Below are 7,842 nucleotides of genomic sequence, written 5' to 3' on the forward strand. Positions count from 1 at the left end.
GTAGGATAGCAATACAGAATACTGAAATTACAAACGAGGCATAAAACATATTTAAGTTTTTAAAGCTATACCAAAAAATTATTAAAATAGAATATTCAATGAGGAAACAAGGACAATACTGCTCCCCAAGAGTGAGACATTAGTAAGTTTCATCTACCAATTTTCAGTATTCTGAATTATCGATATGAAATACCACGATGATAGAAGTGATTTACTCCAGAATCAGTTATGTAAAAATGTCCTAAGATCACCCTTGGCACTAATAATATTAGTGAAGAAGTTAATCTAATAGTCATATGCCCTTCAAACAGGAGCATAATATAAATCTAATGTACACAATCACTATTTTAGATGCAGTGACTAAGAATCTAGAGATTTCCGGCTCATCGCCTAAAATGGGGTGACACATTTCTAATATGAAGAACAAAGAAAACTAATGTGGCTTTCAGTTTACCAGGGGATAAATTTCCCCCAATCATTCTTAGCTACTATCTGTTTTTATCATCGATGGGGAGCATTTAAAGTAAAAATATCCCATATAGCTTATATGAAAAGTATGCTCATGAGCTGTCTACAGAACATCAGAAAACCACAGGGGGGGGGGGGGGAGAATGTGTGTGTGTGTGTACATACATACATTTGGTATATGTAATATTTACAAAGATACTAAAAAATTATACCTGGAAGGGGCCTAATTAATTAGGGGCCCTCTAACTAATGAAGAAAACCCTTTAATAACAGTCTGACTCTAGACCGTTTTCAGTGACAAGTTTTATCCTTACAGGGAGGGCTAGGAAGACTTACTAAAAATTTAAGGGAGTCACTGTAGGCATGTTACTGGTTTCTATGCAGCTATCAATAATGTTTTATAATAACAGTATATTGTTAATCACTCCTATGGAGGAAAATTTAAAGCATTTTATTGGTGAACATCTGCATAACCACACCTAGATTCCCCATTCACACCTAGATTCCCAATTAACATTACACTTTTTTTTTTATCACATATCTATCCATCAACCAATCACTCTGAATTTTGATGCGTATTAAAGATTTTCTCCATTTATTGAGAGACCACGTAGAGGGGTGAGGGGAGAGGGAGAGAGAGAATCCCAGACTCTGCTGAGCGGGGCTCAATCCCACGACCCCAAGATTACAACTTGAGGTGAAATCAAGAGACCGAAGCTCAACCAAATGAGCCACCCAGGTGCCCTGATGCTCTACTATTTAAATGCCTATTAAAATGGTATCTAAATGCAGTTTCTGAAGCAAAGTCTGATATACTAAAGATGTGTAATAGATGTGACAAGCACTTGGGGCTCTCGGCATACCATCTTCAGTGGTGCTACAGAACAAACATCAGTCATGTACATGTTTTAATTCATGGCGAATGAAATATATATATATATATTTTTAATTTTTATTTATTTGTGATAGTCACAGAGGGAGAGAGAGAGAGAATGAGGCAGAGACATAGGCAGAGGGAGAAGCAGGCTCCATGCACCGGGAGCCTGACGTGGGATTCGATCCCGGGTCTCCAGGATCGCGCCCTGGGCCAAAGGCAGGCGCCAAACCGCTGCGCCACCCAGGGATCCCGAAATATATTTTATTACCCATTATATTTAGCTATGAGGTGTACTGAAGTAGTAAAATGCTAATTCTGAAGACAGACTTGAGTTTGAAACCTGGATTATCAGTTTCCTTACTTGAAAAATAAGTTAGCAGCAGCAATATCAAAGAGTTAATGTGAAATTTAAATGAGATGCTGTAAGCAATGTCTAGTACAATGCTGACTTTTTGAAATGGCTCAACAAATGTTAGCAATAATTGTTAGTGTATTTTCCCATTCAGTCTACCACAATAGGCTCTACCTGCTATGTGGTTACACATACCTATGCAACTGTTCGTGGCATTTCCCCCTTTACTTTATGTGTTCTAACAATATTGGGAAATCTATACTGAGATTAAAGAGAGAATAAGAGTGAATGGGTCCAAAGCACATGAATTCTCCATTTTCCCAGTCCATTCTGTTACCAAAAGCAATGATAGTATACACAGAGGAAAACAAACTGGCCACATCTTTTGCTTTCTATAGCACCCGGGTGATTGACAACTGAGATAAACTGCGTAACTGCACTGTCCCAACACCCAGCCTACCTGGGAATCTGACCATAAGGCAGGACGGGATCCCTAGAGACACCAGCCCCCCCTGAGCTACTCTGGGCCCTTGGGGAAAGGGTACCTGGGAGAAGGTGGGGAATTACACGGTTTCAGAAGAAGAGATGACACACAGGCCATTCCCATGACTGTCATGCAAATATAGAATGAATACGTGTCATAGTTTATCCAATTCATTAATTAATGAGGGAAAGACATTAAAACTGCTACAAATGGGGATCCCCAGGTGGCTCAGCGGTTTAGCACCTGCCTTAGGCCCAGGGCGTGATCCTGGAGACCCGGGATCGATTCTGGCATCGGGCTCCCTGCATGGAGACTGCTTCTTCCTCTGCCTATGTCTCTGCCTCTCTTTCTTGTCTCTCATGAATGAATAAATCAAATCTTTAAAAAATAAAAAAATAAAACTTCCACCGTCTACATACCTCTTTAAAGACATGATTTTTCAAGTAAAGATTGCAAAAGCAAGCTTGAAATCTACTTTTCCGCTCACCTTGAAAGATTAGTCTTAATGCCTTCTCTTTGCCAGAGGAATCAGAATCTAATTGCAAAATTTAAAATTACTCCTACATCACTTCAAGGAAGTAACATACTTTGTCTACTGCTAAGCCTTCTGCAATTAAGATATATGAGAATACATTAGATACTAAAGGGTATGGCAAAGATAAAGAATATTTCATCTTAAAAATTAATTTGGGTGAGGCATCTTTAACATACTTTAAAAATTATTTTTTGAGCCATGTATTGAACGATATATTTGACATATTCAAAAATAGAGAAAACAAAAAAAATAGAGAAAACCCCAAAATTATAAATAAAACCAATGAATTGTATCAAATTGACAGTTTAACTAAACAGAAAAGTATTTCAAGTGACTTCTGAATACCCTAAGTACTCTGATTACACACTCTTCATATCATATACTCTAAGGACAAAAATAAATGCAAAGAACTCTTAAACTTTACTGGGAAGTTTACAGATAGGATATTGTTATGGTGATTTTGAAATGATTCTATGTATATAGTAGGATAATTAATTATGTTAATTTTATCAGGCACTAAGATTTTCATTTAAGACAAGAGACAAATTTAAAATCAAAGAAGTTAATGAGGGACGCCTGGGTGGCTCAGAGGTTGAGCACTTGCCTTCCGCCCAGGGCGTGATCCTGGAGTCGGGTCCACTTCGGGCTCCCTGCAGGGCGCCTGCTTCTCCCTCTGCCTGTGTCTCTGCCTTTCTCTCTCTGTCTCTCATAAATAAAATATTTTTTAAAAAAGTTAAGGAAAGGTCTGCTATGTTAAATCTGAATTTGATATATCACTATGAACTTATGATTCAACAAACAAGCAAAAACCCATTTTTTAGTTCTCTCCTCTGAAAGGGCCTTGAAGCAATGACACTCCAGCAGCAAATGAGTATGTCAACATCCTGATCTTGGTTTTTATATACCATTTCTTATTAAAAAAAAAAACAAAAACAAAAAAAACAAAAAAAAAAAACCAAACCAAGACTCCTTAGATCCAGACTCCATTCCAGATATAGAGCAAAGAAAGTAACATGGTAAGCCTAGGGTATGTTGTGCCAGAAAGTACTCCAAGAATGCTCCAATAGCAAGCAGAAGTATTTAACAACAGCAACAACAACAACAAGACATAGGAGCCAGGTTGAAAGGGTTCCTACTATTCAAATCTGGGACAATCTGGTCAAAAAGAAAATTACTGTAATGGTCATTAAAAAAAAAAGAATAAATACATTAAAACCCATGAGTCTATAGTGTATCCTGCAAAAAAAAAAAAAAAAAAAACCAAGAAAAAAATCTCATTTGCCACCATTGAAGGTAACTATTTCTCCAATCCTTTCTCTGAATATTGATAATCAAAGGGAAGAAATTAAGCATTTACTCTGCATTGTTTAGGAGGAACTTCAGCTTACCCCTAGTTAATGAAGGAAATCTTTTTTACAGAAAATCTCCAGTAAAACTGGTTTAATCAAGAGTCACCAAAGAGTGCTAAAATCACTAAACAGAAAGTAGCCAGAAACAAGATATTTGCTTGGTGTCAAAGTATTATCCCAAGATCACATACAAATCAAAGGGTAAAACAAACTCTTACAGCCGATTTGGTAGTCACCGCTTCAGTGGTCATTTGGCATTACCAACAGTGTAGCAATCTGACATTATATACCTGTTCATGAAGCAATGAGAAGTACACAGTATCACCTATTCAATATTCTTGCCAAATAAAGTTACTACCTCAAGCTAATCAAGTTTTTCCTTAGATCTAACTTCCAGTAACAGAAAAGTCAAGGAGCTAGGGGAATAAATTAAATATCACTATGAGGAAATAGACAAGTCTAGAATGTGGGAGCATTCTAAAAGACAAGTGGTTGGGTCAAGTAAGTGTCAGGAAAAAAAAGGTGATGGGTATTATTTTTAAAAGGGGACTAAAGGCATAATGGTCAAATGCAATAATCTCAAGTGAATACAGAAGGGGTAAATTTTCTCAAGGAGATTTTAGAATAAAGAGGAAATTTGCATATGGATTAATTTAGAAAGGTGTAGATGATGACGTTGAGGAGAAGTATGTCCTTTATTTTTAGGAAATGCATGCTGAAATTAGTCGAGGGTCCCCATGTTTGCAACTTACTTTCAAATGGTTAAAGAGAGACACTAAAAGGGAGGAGTGAGGGGGAACAACCTTACTCACTCCATCTACATAGTGAAATATTCATTATTTCTCAATTTCATGAGACAAATCTTTCGTAATAAAAGTGTCCCTGTGCTGAGCGGCAAGGCAGAAACATTACCCACCTTGGAATTCTATCTGGGTACAGATTTCACTTCTAGCTGTGTGATCTGTTCACCTAGACAAAATTCAAGGAATAACGTCTAAGTCATCAGGTTGCTCTGAGAATTAAATAAGACCACATATGCGAGATGCCTGTGTTGCACAAAATAAGTAAATCTGGTTTCCGCAATCGATGAGTGCTATCGTCCTAAAAAAAACACAAAAGGCTACGGGAAAAAAACATTCCTTTGGTGATTTTCACATTGCGTGATAAGGAAACTCCACTAGGCACAATGAAATATTATTAATGCACTGGCAATGCGAAGCAATGAGGGAAGTGAAGATTTGTATGGTGCTTCTTTTTATGATCATTATTTTCTTAAACCCAATAATTCTAACTCCAAGCCCAGGCCAATGGGAATCAGAAATTTTTTACCTGGCCAGACTATCTGCCCTCTTACCACACCGATTAGTGCGTTTAGGGTATTACCAGTCTATGTCCCAACACACCAACCTGTAAGAGAACAAGTGGGAAACCATTTCTTCCTGACCTCAACAGATTCAATCTACTTATACGGTGTAAAAGGGGAAAAAAACAAAAAACAAAAAACCCACAAACAACTTAAGTTTTTGTCTTCATTCCTTCAAGTTCCAATCGAGTGCACAATGAAGATTCCGGGTGGGAGCCGCACGCAGAGCCCCTCGCATCACCTGTGCTGGACGTGCCAGTTTCACCTGCAGGGAACTCCCCACCCCTTCTCCCCCCCCCTCCTTGGCTAGGCCGGCAGAAAGCGACTAGCTATGCGGTGATCCTCAGGTAGGGAAGGAAAAGGGGTGTTTGTTGTTATTCTTTTTTTTTTTTTTTTTCCCCCAAGAGTGCCATCCTTTTCTTTGCAGCGGGGGGGGGGAGGGAGGTGGATGTGGGTGTGTGTGGGGGGCAGGTCTGGGGCTCGCCAGGTGAGAGCAGGTGACTCCGCCGCCCCCGCGGGTTAGGGGGCGCCCCGGCCGAGCGGGGACACTGCTCCTAGCCGCCCCCCCCGGCTGGTCTCCTCCCTGCAGGAGCGGACGCCGCCGAGGGGGCCCGCGAGCCGGGGCTCTGCGTCCCGCGGCGCGGCCGGGCGGGGGGCGCACCTCCCGTCCCCTCCCCTCCCTCCCTCCTTCCCCCCCTCCCCCTCCCCCTCCCCGGTACCTGGGGGCGGCGGCGCCGGGGCCCGGAGGCCTGCTGCTCCTCCTCCCCGCCAGGCTGAGGCGGCGGCGGCGGCGGCGGCGGCGGCGGCGGCGGCCCGGGGGGAGGGGGCGGAGCGCGGGCCCGCCGCCTCTCTCCTCCCCGGGAGCCGGGGGCCCCTACCTGGGGCCGCCGCGCCCGGGCCCGTGGGCGGCCTGCGGCCGGGGCATGGCGTGCCCGCGAGGGGCGCGAGCGCGAGGCGGCGGCGGCGGCGGCGGCGCAGCCCCCGGGGCGCCCGGCGGGAGGGCCGGCGGCGGCGGCTCGCGGGCGCCCGGCGGGGCGGGGCGGGGGAGGGAAGGGGAGTGAGGGGAGGGGAGGGGGCGGCCGGGAGGGGGCCGGCGCCGCGGCCGCTGCCGCTCCGCTCGCTCCAGCCTGCTCGGGGGCACTTTGTTTGTGTCCCACAATGCCGTGCGCGGGCGGCCGGGCTGGGACCGCGAGGGGAGTGGGCGGGGCGGGGCGAGCCGGGGGCGGGGCGCCGGCGCGGTGGGGGCGGGGCGGGCGCGGCCAGTGCGCAGGCGCCGCGGAGGCCGCTCCCGCTCCGGCTCCCGCTCCCGCTCCCGCTCCCGCTCGCGTTGCCGCTGCCCCTGCCCCTGCCCGGGCCGGAGCGGCGGCCGGCGGGCCCGGCTCTCCCCTCCCGCGGGCGTGTGCGCGCCGGTGTCTGTGCGTGTGCACGCGGCCTTCCGCTCGGCGCCCTCTCCGCCAGCCCCTCCGCGCTTACACTAACGGAGGCATTGCTTCCTTTTTTTAATATTTTATTTATTTGGTCGTCAGAGACGCAGGCAGAGGGAGAAGCAGGCTCCACGCAGGGAGCCCAGTGCGGGGCTCGATCCCGGGACTCCAGGGTCACGCCCTGGGCCGAAGGCAGGTGCTCAACCGCTGAGCCACCCGGGCGTCCCTAACGGACGCATTTCTGGGCATGTTCACGCTTCTTGCTTTTTTTTTTTTTTTCCTTCCCTTTTTTTTTTCTTTCTTTGAACTGAAAACGAAAGAAACTCCTCGTTTCTCGAGTGGTTTTTTTGTAGCGGGGCCGAAACCGGAACACCCAGCCCCGTTTCTCTGGGTGAGGGAGGTGAGCCTGCGCTCCGCCCATTTTTCACACGGGGAAACTGAGGCCCGCGAAGACGCGTGGCCGGACACGTGCGGGACGCCATCGCTGTGCTCGCGGACCACCGGGCCCGCGAACCGCCTCCGGACTGGCATCCTTGCAGGGCTCGGAGAGCGTTCTAGCATCTCCCTGGGCGATCTGGCAGGAAGTGCGGTTCTGAAATGAGTGGAGAAATCAACACCCAGATCTGCCTCATCCCCCCCCCAACACGGGGGCACCTGGAGCTGTTCCCACCAATAGGCCTATTCTTTGCATAACCTTGAGTCTCGCTTTATTACACCATCACTTTCCAGGGCCCTACCCCGGGGCGGGGGCGTCCCGATGACCCCGCAGTACCTGGGGGGGGTCTTAGAGTTCCTGGTCACCTGCGGAGTCTGATCAGATGCTAAAAACCCCCGGGGACCTGAGCCTTCCTCCCGTCCCTCCTCCCCGCCCAAGGCCGGGAGGGGCGCTCCCCCGCGGAAGCGCGCAGCAGGTGCGTGGAGGCGGACTGGGGTGCAGGCCTGCCGGCCCAGAGAGGCCCCGAGCCCTTCTGGAGCTTGGCTTTGAGTACT

At 46.8% G+C, this 7,842-nt stretch overlaps 1 protein-coding gene across 7 annotated transcripts in view; it reads right to left on the reverse strand.

Moving 5' to 3' along the window:
- The window catches only part of ZBTB44 (zinc finger and BTB domain containing 44), a 67,336-nt gene extending 61,034 nt beyond the window's left edge, over positions 1–6,302 (reverse strand). For 3 of the 7 annotated variants that reach the window (XR_012028874.1, XM_072822728.1, XM_072822722.1), the window contains exon 1: positions 6,148–6,301. The gene's annotated coding sequence lies outside the window, so the exon portion shown is untranslated. Of the gene's footprint in view, positions 1–4,981; positions 5,035–6,147 lie in introns of all 7 variants that reach the window. The other 4 variants (XM_072822727.1, XM_072822724.1, XM_072822725.1 and 1 more) reach the window with 2 other exon arrangements.
- Between the last annotated feature and the right edge of the window lie 1,540 nt (positions 6,303–7,842).

This window comes from Canis lupus, chromosome 3 (assembly GCF_048164855.1).
Source record: "Canis lupus baileyi chromosome 3, mCanLup2.hap1, whole genome shotgun sequence".
Classification (NCBI taxonomy): domain Eukaryota; kingdom Metazoa; phylum Chordata; class Mammalia; order Carnivora; family Canidae; genus Canis; species Canis lupus.